This window comes from Camellia sinensis, chromosome 11, assembly GCF_055761805.1.
Source record: "Camellia sinensis isolate YWXY chromosome 11, ASM5576180v1, whole genome shotgun sequence".
Classification (NCBI taxonomy): Eukaryota; Viridiplantae; Streptophyta; class Magnoliopsida; order Ericales; family Theaceae; genus Camellia; species Camellia sinensis.
This window is the reverse complement of record NC_138971.1, coordinates 152827153-152840890: the sequence shown is the minus strand read 5'-3', so window position 1 is coordinate 152840890 and position 13738 is coordinate 152827153. Positions and strand designations below refer to the sequence as shown.

Below are 13738 nucleotides of genomic sequence, written 5' to 3'. Positions count from 1 at the left end.
GCATTCATACATAAACAGTACAGAACAGTATGCACAATATTTACATTCATTCAAACTAGGGACTCTACCCTAGATAGCGGTACAGTGAACAGTCAGTCTATACAAAATAGTGAAACAGTACAGAAGGGGGGATTCTTAAAACACCCCTAAGCCTTAGCAGATAGGCTCGGAACCTCGCAGTGAGGCACAAAGGCTGGCTTGACAAAACTGGAGTCTAACCCACGCTCCTAGCTCCGATCTGGTGGCTGAGCACCTACATATATATACAAACAATGAGCTAAAGCCCAGTGAATAACATAATGCGTAAAGGGGTTTAGAATGAATGTCCTTACAGTAATGAAAACAGTTCAATTCAATCAGTATTTCAGTTGTTCAGTACAGTAAACAGTCATATGTGGTACATCCATTAGCATAACAGTAACAGTAGGTCTTAAAAGACCGAACAGTAATGATGGCCATCAAACAGTAAACAGTAGTGGCTCCACGAGGGAACCGACAGAGATCTCTGTAACAGTAACAGTGACAGTAGACAGTAGTGCTAAGGATGCCACAGTACAGTTCAGAAATAAAGGACATACATTCATTCAGTAAACAATATCAGTTCAGTAAACAGTTCAGTTCAGTAATCAGAAGATAATCATTTGTGAACATATCTTTACACAATCGTTACTCACAGAGTTCGGGCTACAGTATGCTAGAGCGTGTCTCCCCAGTCGCCAACCCTACACAGTTAACAGGTTGAACACACTAAGCTACACAGTTGGGAAATCTCATAACTTAATCCCTAATTTGCCTTGGTGTGTTCTACATCGATATCCTCATTAAGATGTCTTAAACCAGGCCTAAGAATGCCTAGGATGGGATGAGGATGCAAAAATACACTTAGAAAACATTTTGCAAACTTTGCTGAAAATAGGAGCCTCACTCGAGCGAGACTTTCTACGCTCGAGCGTAAGTCCAAAATCAAAGGCTTCGCTCGAGCGAGGAATCCTTCGCTCGAGCGGTCTGCAAAACAGTAAAAATACTGGATGCTGCGATTTTGCGCGCGATGGTCGCTCGATGCTCGCTCGAGCGGAGCCCTGGACAAAGGTGCTCGCTCGAGCGGGGAATCCTTCGCTCGAGCGAGGAAGCCAAATCTGGAATTTCCAGATCTGCCTCCCAAGCTCAAACCAAGCATTCTACCACTCCAAACTCGACCTCTTGGGCCCAAATTCTGGAAAACATAACTAAATTCAATGTATAACAGGTTTCAAAGCTCAATTTATGAATTCAAGCCCCAAAGGTGAGTCAATTTAAAACCATATTCAAACCCATTTTCAAGAATATGAAGAACATGCAAACATGCATGAATTCAAATCATTTCAAAGCTTCAATTTGATGCTCTAAGGAGCCAATTGATCCAAAAACAAGTTGAAAACATAAACCATTACAAAATTATGACCATGCATGCATCATTTTACCATGAATTCAACTCAAACTTCTACATTACAACATGCATGCATGAATTATGCTCTATATCATCATGTATGAGCTAAAACATGGCTTAACTCTACAAATGAAGCATGAATCATGCAAGAACTAGCTCAAACACATCAATAAAGGTTGAGTTCTCTTACCTAGAGCCTCAATTACAAGTGTAGGACCACAAGGCAACAATCAACCTTCAATTCTCTAAGTTGTTTAAGCCAAATCCCAAGAACTACACAAACTCTCACTCTCTCTTCCTAAAGGTCGGCTAGAACAAGAGATATGGCTGATGGAAATGTTTTTGGCTCAAGTATAATGAGCTCAAGGTGTAGAGGTAGTGGCCCACTCAAGGGCAAAACGGTAATTAAGTCCAACTCTTTAATTAGCTTATTTTAATCTAATTTAATCATACCTAATCAGTTTTCAGGTAAATACACCACAAAATCACATAAATTATGTTGATCATTACACATCAATCAATTTTGGATTCGGCCGCCGATAAGGCCTTCAATTTGCAGTTTAAACATATAAGCATGAACAGATATTCATATAATCAAACAGATAGGATGTAATTTAACTAACATATACTCCATCAATTCGGTTTCCAATTTCAGTCAGTCAGTTATCAGTCATTATTAGTTCCGTTTACCAGTAATTGGTGATTAACGGTAATCAATCAGTCATTAATCAGTAAACAGTATGAGGGTTGTTACAACACCAGATGGTCAGGTTGGCCATATCTAGACAGTGCCTCTGATTCACTTTTGCTCCATCTTACTGTCCGTATGCCTTGTTTCAGGTTAGGGCTTCTGCTACTTTTGCATTAAGTAACCTACTTGAAAGTGGATCTGACTCATGTGAAGATTAGAGTGAAATTAGTGAAGAAATTCAGGACAACAAGAAGATGAAGGATGAAATTAGTATAGTTCAGAGGCTACACATGATGTATTAGCTAAATTAGTCAATTAAAGAACTTTCATATTCTCCTTCAGTGTAATGAGATTGTGTTAACGTATATAATAAATAGCTTGTAAGAAATTACTCGGACTTCTTTGGCCACCTCACGCCGACCACAATTGATATGATAAAAATCACTGTTATCAATGCTCAATTGTTTAGGTTTTAAACTTTCACGATGGTATCCAATTCCTTTGCACTTGAATCAGAGTCTAATCCTTGCAATTTGGTAGCATGAACTTCCTAGTGAACCTGAGGATTGCTGATCCAATGTTTGTTCAACATGTGCAGACTCCAGAAGGTTCACTGTTGGATATTATACGCAATGCCTATGATCTTCTTTCTCACTGTGATATAAAATTCCTAAGGTACATCCTCTTACATTTGCAACTTTAATATTGAACATTCGTCTCAGGATTTGTGATGAATGCTGTTGCTAATTTTCTCCACCACAAGATTCTATCTAAGATAATTTTTTCTTATGCTTGTCAGGCTTATATTTTCTGGTACATGTAGATATATATTTTTTGAAACTTTGTTCAGTTATTCTCTTTTGTTTATTGTGTTACACAGATTGAAGGTAATGACAAATATGTTGATTCTGGACCCCCATATCTCATCTTCCTTCATCCTGCTTTGGGCCCACTGTAGGAAGTCACCAGACAAAAAGTACACTCAATTTTCAGACTTTGTTTTTTATATTTAAGCTTGTATTGCATGGGAATTGCCCTAAAATTTTGGTTAATATGTACAAAACTCTTAATTTTGTTAAAATCATGAAAACGTTATAATTTTTTTTCTGTATATTTGGAACATTAGAGAAACTGGGTCTTACCAATTAGAGCTGGGAAGTTATCAATATTTGATTTTCAAAAAGAGTTTTCAAACTGTTATTTCTTGTGACTTAATAGTTCGTTAGAATATATAGGATGAGAATTATGGTTAGGGAAAGAGGAGAAGCGTGGAAGAAGAGAGACTTAAAACGAATAGGTTCATGGTCATCTAACTAACTTTTACCTTTACCTCATATTTATGTTAAAACAAATAAAGGACATAAATGACAAGAATACCCTCATCTGTAAAACAAAACATAACACAGCATATCAACTAAGACTAATAAGCTAACATGGTTCATTGGACTCAGCAGTTTCCTGTAGCAATCAAGTAGCTGTTTTAAATTATACCCTGTTGATTGCATTAGAAGTGTAATTTTTTTTATTTTTATATTAGATCTATTTAGTTCAATTAATAACAATGATTAAGAAATTTGGATAGAAATTGAAAGAAAAATAGTTCATTCGAAATGAAAAAGAATATTTTAAATTAGATGTCAACTTTTTAATCATTTTGTGAAGAATGAGTTGATTATTCTGCATGAACCAATGTTTGTATTACCTTTGTTGTTACATTGTCTGAGTTGGGTTCCTTATCATAAATGTTATATATTGCAGAATAAGGTTCAAGAGCTTCACAAGCCTTCTACAGAATAAGGGTCAATGTCTATCAAAGATGATGCAATTGTTCATGCATTTAGTCTAGAACGGCATGGTAGGGTAAGAGGGCTTGGATTTGGAGCATTGCCATCGAAAGTTGATGCACAAGCATACTAAAGTTATAAACCATCTATGGATAGTTTTTGAGGACTTTGATGAATAGCTTGCTATAATTTTTGAATAGTTTTGGGTAATATTTACAAACTTATATATGTACAGTTTTGGATGGTTTATAGCTTTTTGGATGATTTAGAACTTAGGATAGTCCTTTTGGATGTTTGGAATGTATACATTGACAATTTTTGAATGTTTATAATTTATAGATATAGTTTATTTTTCATGGTTGAAATAATATTTTGGTGGTTGATTAATATTTTGTGAAGCTTGTTTGTAATATTAGATTGTACAAAACAGGTCAAATATAGACTGTGCTGAATTTAAAAAAAAATGTACATTCTACGGCAAGCAAATTAGGTCATTATATGAAATATTCCACAGCATTCCATGTATGTTGTTGTATGTTCTACTTATCTACGACAGCCAGAGCAAGTCGTATATTAGTTTTTTGAAAACGTAAGTTGCATATTAGTTTTTTTTTTCCCCTTTTCATTTTGGTATATTTATTGGATTTGCTTGTCTGTCCCTCTTCTTGGTTTGTGTGGATTCTTTTCTTTTGGGTATATACCCCATCCTATGAGGCAACCATTTATAGGTGTCAATATTGTGCTGAACTCACACCATCATCAGTTAGATGGAAATACCTAACCATACATATGAACATGTAGATTTGGTTTATATTTGAGCATAAGGTTTTATTAACAGCTTGATACTTTTATTTCCTTAGCTGCATAAGGTTTTATTAACCACACAACTCTCTTCTGGCTATTAATTTGTCTGCATGCTTATGTCTGATGATGAGTTAATTGCTGAAATCTTTTAACACATGAGTTTTCCTATATTCAAGGGCACGGATAAAATGTTTGCATAATCCTGTTCCTTCTCCTGAGCATTGTTGCCCTCATAGTTCATACTTAGCTATCTTAAGATATTTGGTCTATTTTTTTCATGAGAATTGATTATTCAATCAAAGTGGTTATTCTTTTTCTATTGAAGCATTGTTGCCCTTATTCTTTTTCTATTCGTGCTTCTTGGGCTACTCACTGGGGGGCTATAACGTAATATGTGATGGTATATTACGTTTGATGGTGAACTAATTATTTGTGTTGAGTATTTCTAATACCGTTGAATTACAGTTCCAGGTCTGAGATGTACGCCTTATAATGGACCACAATTCAAGTCATTCCAAGAGAGTTGGGTAAGTTCAATTTTTCCTTCCATAGCCAAAAAAGTATCTCAATTTAATTTTTTATTATGCTATAACTATTTTAATTCTATCATTAGTGGAGGTTTGTCATCTCGTAATGAGGTCAAAGATAGAAGTCCACACTTCTTTTAACAACTAAGGCTGTTATCAACAAGTGAAGATGACAGAGCAAAAGGCACACTAATCATATTGAAAAAGTCTACATGCTAAATAGACAAGTAATTATGGGCTAACAAAATTGCAGTAAGGCCAAGTCCAATGCTTTGTAAGATAGATGATGACCCCCAGCTCTTCTTTTTCACCCTCCTCCCCCACACAATGTAAACTCGCCAAGTTGTTTTTTTTGGTTTTGGGGATGGGCTTCATGAAATTGCATTGGTTAAAATTTGGTTTCGGTAATGGAGAAATGTTTTAAACATTGCGTAGCTATTAATGGATTTGTATTATTCTAGTGATTTTAAAATATTAAGGGTGAATATTGTGGAAAAAAACTGAAGGACATTTTTTTTTTTTGGTGAAGGATGGTATTTGCTTTGATGTCTCATATTTCATTTATTAGTGGAAGTTGTTTACTTTCCCTAGTGCTTCCACGCATTAATAGATATTTGATCAATAACAATTAGAGTGTTTGATTGTACGATTCGAGTTCATTAAATTGTATACTGCTGGTATATTCTATAAGTCATAATGGTCCATTCCATTTATTGCTTGTTGTATCCCCTGCAAGTTAGTGGGTTTGATGGTGTGGTTAATAATATATTCCCCACCCACCTCCAAAAAAGGAAAAAAATATGTTTAGACTGGGCAGTATCATTTGTTAATCTTATTATTGTATTCACTTTCACATCTAATCAATGTCCATTTCCCTTCTTAGTACCATCTAGATGCTAATGCAGCTTCTTTGCAGTTATATTGAATTTTTTGATGCAATGCCAGTCCCTATGGCAATAGCACTCTCTAGCTAGCCTCTTCTTGGTTAGCCAGTAATGGTTAAACCATCAGAAGCTGAAAAAAATCTGGTTCAGTCTACTACAGCCACAACCGGGGCTGTAGGTGGGCTCATAGGCCCCTATTTGGGGGGAGCTAGAAGAGTATGTTCCTTTTTATTGAGGTAAGAAACATCTTCTATTCCTTTCTTATGCTTTTTCTTATACATGGCTGTGTTGCTGCAACATTGTGTCCTTGCTGCCCAGGTGAAGAAACCACACTGGTTGTCTTACCCATGTGCTGCCACTGTCCATGTGACATGACCATAAAGAAAGGATTAGTTTTCCCTCAGCTGATGATTTTTCTTTAGTTTTTCATGTATGAATGTCTAAGTTGATTGGTTTACTTTTTGGGTTGAAAATTTTGCCCTAAATCTGGATGCTTTTAACATAATGCATCTGACCTTTCTCAATGATAAAAGTGCTTTTTTTTTTTTGTTCTTTTCTTCTTCTTCTTTTTTTTTTTTTAATCTTTTCTGAATCCCAGATTAGGAACAAAAAGCGGACCTTGGAAATTGGTTTGGTCGGAGATAGAGTAGGAAAATGCCTGAACTCGTGCATAAGTTCCGAGTTCCATATTTTCCCCATCTGTGCATAATGATGAATTCAAACATAATTTCATGATGGGGTAACTGTTTATGCTATGGAGATTCACAAGTACATAAAAGAAAATTATCTTATTTTGAAGTAAAATATGGCTTGATTCCATTAGTTCTAAAATTCATGTTTATGTGCATTGGCAGAACATATTTTGCAAGGCTCTTGGAAATTTGATGTTGTTAGTTAGAATATATATTCCAATAATGTTGTCATACATTACAACACAAGTTCATCATAGAACTTTGGCAACATCACTCTCCTCAAAACAATTTTTGCATCCCAGGGATTGAGTGTTAAAGACCTTGTTGTTCTTTTAGTTGTAGTAATTTGTCTACTTGGATGATTGTTAACTTGTTGTGCTTGCTGGTATGGCTCATTTGAGAGTTGTGTTGTTGTGTGTTTGGGAGACTTACCACTCATTTACGATGGTTGTTTTATGCTTCAAATGGTTTCATATATTTTTTTTACTAACTTGGTAATACAAAGGCAAAGCAGTGAAACATTTCAGATATTGAAATTGAACTTTTATTAGACTTTATGCAACTAGGATTACATTGAGAAGATTTGTCAGTGAGAGTCCTAACTGTTGATTGACTTTGATTTTGCTGTTTCTGCAATATTAACCTGGTGCTTCTCTTTTCTCTTTTTTCTTTTTTGCCCCTTGCAAATATCGTGTAGATGTAGCTTATAATTCTGACTACGGAACCCCCATCCACACTCATTGATCTTCTTCCTTTCTCCAGTGGTGATGATAACTCAGCTTTAGCACCTGAGCGGTAAGCTATTACACATTAATGGGATGCACCTTGGGAGGGACCAATATAAGTTGTATGAACTTACAACACATTAATAGGATGCACAATTTGTGAATTAGCCTTAAAATTAATTTTTTGTTCTCATAATCTCAAAAAAAGTCTGTTACAGGGATAAATTGTATAATTGATCTAATTGTAAATTGATGAGTTACTAATGTTTTTAATCTTTTGTATAATTGATTAATTACTAAAACTTTTAATTTATTTTTTTGCAGATTGGATTAGAGTGGCATTTTTGACGTGCAACAATGATGTAATTTGCTTGAATGTTCATTTTTGTTTGATAAGGATGTACATACTTTTTGGAGTTGCACTAGTTATTGTTGGATTTTTGGTGGAATTGAACAAGTTATAACTTTTGGATATTTTGTGGATATTTCACTATTTTATTGTATTAGGATGAAATTATTTGTAATGATGAATGGATATCTTCATTTTGTTAATTCGTAAATGTGTTGATAATAGGTTAGGTTAAGTTGTGATGGAATTGTTATATTCAACAGGTTTCAACATGAACAGGGTCATATTTGTTGAACTAAAATTTAGATTTTGATAAAATAGGTATATAATGTGGAAAAAAATATTATGGAATTATTGACAAAATTTTTCATCCCTAAAGAAGGTTTTTTTTTGTCTCTTATTTAGCTTAGGTGGAGGATTAATTTTGTCATGAATTCTTTATTTCGTCGCTAAATGAATTTGTCATGACAAAAAATATTGTCACATTTTGTCACTATTATCCTCAATGTGTGACGAATTTTTTTTGACATTATTTCATTATTTTTAATGACGAATTTATTTTTGTCTCTATTGGTAGCTTCTTTGACAAAAAATTTGCGTCTTCGTTTATATTAAACGTGACAAAATTATTTTGTCTCCATTTCTTATTTTTATGACAAAATACTTTTGTCTCTAATTTCTCTTTAAATGACAAAATATTTTGTCGCTAATTACTTCCAAGTATGTTCCCAACAGAATGTATTGGAGACAAAAAAATTCGTCACAAATTTATCATTTTTAATGATGAATTTGTTTTTGTCTCTATTGGTAGCTTCTTTGACAAATTTTTTTTGGTCTTCATTTATATTAAACGTGACAAAATTATTTCATCTCTATTTCTTATATTTATGACAAAATACTTTTGTCTCTAATTTATTACTTTAATGAAAAATATTTTGTCGCTAATTACTTACAAGTATGTTCCCAACAGAGTGTATTGGAGACAAAAAAATTCGTCACAAATTTTTCATTTTTAATGATGAATTTGTTTTTGTCTCTATTGGTAGCTTCTTTGACAAAAAATTTTCGTCTTCATTTATATTAAACGTGACAAAATTGTTTCGTCTCTATTTCTTATATTTATGACGAAATACTTTTGTCTCTAATTTCTCCTTTAATGACAAAATATTTTGTCGCTAATTACTTACAAGTTTGTTCCCAACAAAGTGTATTGGAGACAAAAAAATTCGTCATAAATTTATCATTTTCAATGACGAATTTTTTTTTTCGTCTCTAAGACCCTTTAGCGACGACCCTTTGGCGACAAAACAGGTGACGAAAAATATTCGTCGTAATTACTTTGGGTGACGAAATATATACATTTTGGGACAAATTTGTTTTGTCTTTAAATCCCAAATTTGTTGTAGTGAAATTAATTTAGATTACATGTGATAATATATTAAATGTTAATGTCATTTGATTTGTTCATCCATTTTATGCATGTCTTAATAAATAATAATGATTACTTAAAAAGAATTTTTTAAGTAAACCTAAATAATTAATGAGTTGAGACAAGAGTTGACGTCTTGTAGCACCCCAAAAAGAATAATTTAAATACAAGTAAACCTATGAAATTTACAGTTCAACCACTTAAACAGCACAAACAATAAAATTAGTAAGCCTAATTATTTCCAAACTTTCAAAGTTAACAAAAGGAAAAATCAAATGCTACTTACGGGTTAAGACAATGTATATCCGTAATTAAGGGATTTGATCTCTTATTTTATGTTCATTTGTGAGTTAAGATAAACTCTGGTATTTGCTATGACAATACCCAAAAAATGGCACTTGAATCTCTCTGGGTCTTTGTTATAATCAAGCAAAATATTGGAGTATAAAATATTGGAAGAAATGATGATATCACATAGCAATATCATTATTCAAAATACATTATAAGTGATGCAAACATTTGAGAAAAAAGTATAATATATAAATAATTTAGAAAAGTTCTATAATACATCTCAAAAAAAATGGGGTACCACTAGATTGAATTCACATTCCTTTAGAAAAAATTGATTATCACTTTGGCAAAAACTATGTACCACTGGATTGAATTCACAGAATCCTAGCCTTAACCCTCTCAAAACCCCAATTTGAATTCACAGAAAACTAGCCCTAACCCACATTGGTATCTTCCAAACTTCCTCCCTCACTATTCTACCCACATTCGCATTTTCACAAACAAAATCAATATAAATAAAATTTAAACTGAGAGAGAGAGAGAGAGAGAGAGAGAGAGAGAGAGAGAGAGAGTGCCAACATAGCTGCGAGAGAGACGAGCTCAGAGAGAGGGAGGAAGGTGCAGCGAGCGACAGAGAGAGGGAGAGTCACTGTGAGCGACCCAGAGAGAGAGAGAGCAAAGAGCGAGAGAGAGAGGGAGAGTGACTGTGAGTGACCTAGAGAGAGGGAGGAAGGTTGCCTCTAGTTAGGGTTTTGGGGGAAAAGAAAGAGAGGAGGTAGAAAGCGTGGTTGCAAATGAGGGGGGTGGGCCATTTCATAACAGCTTTCTGTTAAAAGCGTGCTTCCAAATTACGCGATCATTATCTGAAAGCCCTAATAATAACATCGCTTTCTTAAGTAAAGGCGTGTTTTCTAACCACGCTTTCATAATTCCATTGCCTGGGCCAGGAACATGTTGAAAGCGTGTTTTGTAAACAAGCTTCAGCTTAGTTTGGGAAATTCGGCCAAATTAGGCTTAGTTTGGAAAATAAATTAGTATAGGAGCTTAGTTTGAGGAAAACTTCAAAATATTATCCCTAAATTTTACTTAGATTGGCGAGGTGACATGGATTGAGTTTTAATTGTTGATTATTAAACAAATGGAAAATCCTATAATACACAGATAAGGGTGTATAGGATAGTTTTTTTCTAAATAAATTAAAAATTAACCTACAACAATCTAGGTCATCAAAGATGAATTTAAGAGTGATGTTTTTGGTGTTGTAAGCATTTTTCTATGAATTGTGTAATTTTAACAACCATTACATTTATAATTTTGTTTTTTTTTTTGAGAAACTATTTTTATTCTTCTTACCACACTTCACCATTTTTGTTTTAAATTTAAAATAGGGTAATACCAGGGCTATTAAATTTTTTACCAAATAAATAATCAAATGTCTCATATGAGTATGGGGTTCGTAATAAATGATCAAATGCCTCATATAAATGTGGGGTCCACAAAATTGCGGACCCCACACCCATATGAAACATTTAGTCATTTGTTTGGTAGCAATTTTAGGATTTATAGCATTTTCCTAATAATAAATTATATGTTTACATAATTAATTTTACTAGTGATATGAGATTTTCCTCCCATGTGGTAAATTATGATTTTCCACACTAGTGCCCGGATTTATTTAGAGGCCGTTTGATATTTTTAATGATTATTTTTCCTTACGACAATGCTATGTAGCTCAAATTTTGTGGCTCAAAAGTTGTTCAAATGGCCAAAACGACGTCGTTTTGAGTACAGAACAACATAAAAATGGCCAAAAAGCCATTTGAGCCACTTTTGAGCCACAAAATTTGAGCTACGAGACATTTTCCTTTCCCTTATCTGTTTGGATGATAAAGTTTAAAAAAGTTTATACATTATGAATTTAAGTGATATTACACAGACCTCTCTTATTATGTGAATCCAAAAAAACTTATACATTTATGTGAATTTAATGATTTTTTTAGTAAAGCTTATAGCTTTTAGCTTTTTAGCATAATTACATAAGGATCTTTAGAATTTTAATTCATATAATACTTAATCTATTTTCATCAATATTTCATTAGTCATTTGATAAAAAAATATTGTTACTTTTTTTTACTCAAAAATGTATATTTTTTTCTTATTTATCGTTATATCTTCGTATTAATGCAAATTCCAATCATTGTAGTCTTATTAAAATGAAAGTCAATATAATTATATTAATATTGTGAGGCTATTTATATTAGGGAAAATTTCAATCGAGAGTGAGTGTTTGAAAAAAATTACATATAGATGGTATGCTTTATACATATTAATAATTAAAATTATCAATTTTTTCATCATCCTGTAATAATTTTTTGATGGTATAACTGATAAGTAATTTCCCTTTATATTATTTCCAAATTTCAAAGGAGGTCAGTGCAATTTATCATTTTTTTAGTGAAAAAGTTGAGTATCTTTTAGTTTTTTTAACTAATGAAAAATAATATTAATTTTCTGACTTCTTTAATCAATTTTTTTTATTTTTATTTTTAGAACATCCCTAATAAATTCTTATTAACAAGTTTAAACTAATTGAATATTTTTATAAAATTACATCACCTAAAAATACAAAAAATTACATTTAAAAAGAAACAATTCATAATAACTATATTTTCATGCAAGCAGAAATCCGAAAAAATAGGAACGGTGTCTTATACCACAACTATCTTTTGCAGCTCACTTGCATTTTTATGAAATTATAATTATTTTGCGTTATCCTCTCTAAAACGGCTAAGTTTGGTTTGATTTTTAAAAATAATTTTTTAATTTTTTTTCACAAAATAGGAAATAGTTTAATAAAAATAAATAATTAAAAAAATATAACATTATTTCTGTCTCTAAAAAAGATACACCTATATAAAAATGATCAATATTTTTTAATTTTTTCACCAAATTATGTTTTAGATATCTAGAAAAAATTTATGAAAAAAGTTTTTGAAAACCAAACAAAGCAATTTTTTTTCAAACATATACAATACATTTAATTGTTTTAGATTAATATCAAGTTTGCAAAGCATCCCATTACCTGGTGTTTGTTTCAACTTTTCAGAGTTAATTTATGACTTTTAGTTTTGAAAAAGTTATTTTGGACTGTTTGGTTAAACTTATTTCAAACAGCTTTTGATTCTAACAGCTTACTTTAAGTCAAAAAAGCTGATTCTGAGAAGCTGCTCACCCCTTGCTTCTGATTATCAGCTTCTGCTGTGGACATGTTAATTTTTGGTTCTACTCTTAAATTTTTTTATTTTTTATTTTTTTAAAAATAGAAAAAAGACCCAAATGGACTATAAATTATTATTATTATTTTTTATGAGAAATGTAGACAAACAAAAAATAAAAATTAATTGAAAAGCTATTTCACAGCTTATATAACAAACACTACTCAGCAACTTAAATCTATAATCCAACAGTTACACCAAGCAGATTAACAACTTTTGATTAAAGTCATAATCTATAATCTGTTAAGTTATAATCTATAAGCTGTTTTAACAGTTATACTAAACGGGGCCAATCCAACAAACTAGAATATTACAAATCTATCACAAGTAGAATTACATCTATCTCTCTCTCTCTCTCATATTACAAATCTATCGCAAGTAGAATTACATCTCTCTCTCTCTCATATTACAAATCTGGGCTCGTTTGATAACCAAATTTTTTAGTCAAAAAATCAAAAAGTTACTAAATTAGTCAAAAAGTCAACAATCCATACCAAAAAGTCAAAGATTCTCTTTTCTCTCTATTTTTTATAAATCTTTTCGTAAAAAACTAAAAAGTCATTCAAAACATACTATTTTTTTTTAGCTCATATTTTAGCTAAATAGTCAAAAAATTACTAAATTAACCTGTTCCCAAACGAATCTCAAGTAAAATTACATATCTCTACCCTCGCTCTAAACTATAAAATTACCATCTCTCTAGAATCTTATAAGTCTATCTCAAGTAGAATTTACACATCTCTCTTTCCCCACTCTCTCTAAAACTATAAAATTACCCCTCTCTCTCTCTCCTTCTATAAAATTACAGTTCTATTCTCTCTGTCTAAATTATAAGGGGTTGTTTGGAATGACCTAAATAAG

At 32.2% G+C, this 13738-nt stretch overlaps 1 long non-coding RNA gene across 2 annotated transcripts; it reads left to right on the top strand.

Annotated features, from left to right (window-relative positions):
• The first annotated feature begins 2181 nt into the window (after positions 1–2181).
• Positions 2182–8007, top strand: LOC145802954 (uncharacterized). 2 transcript variants are annotated; one of them, XR_014344825.1, is made up of 7 exons: positions 2182–2266; positions 2716–2792; positions 2998–3093; positions 3876–5232; positions 6149–6352; positions 7506–7603; positions 7858–8007. It is a non-coding gene; the product is annotated as an uncharacterized LOC145802954 (long non-coding RNA). The 2 variants fall into 2 exon arrangements; XR_014344824.1 differs by lacking the exon at positions 2182–2266 and having other exon boundaries at positions 2306–2792.
• The last annotated feature ends 5731 nt before the right edge of the window (positions 8008–13738 follow it).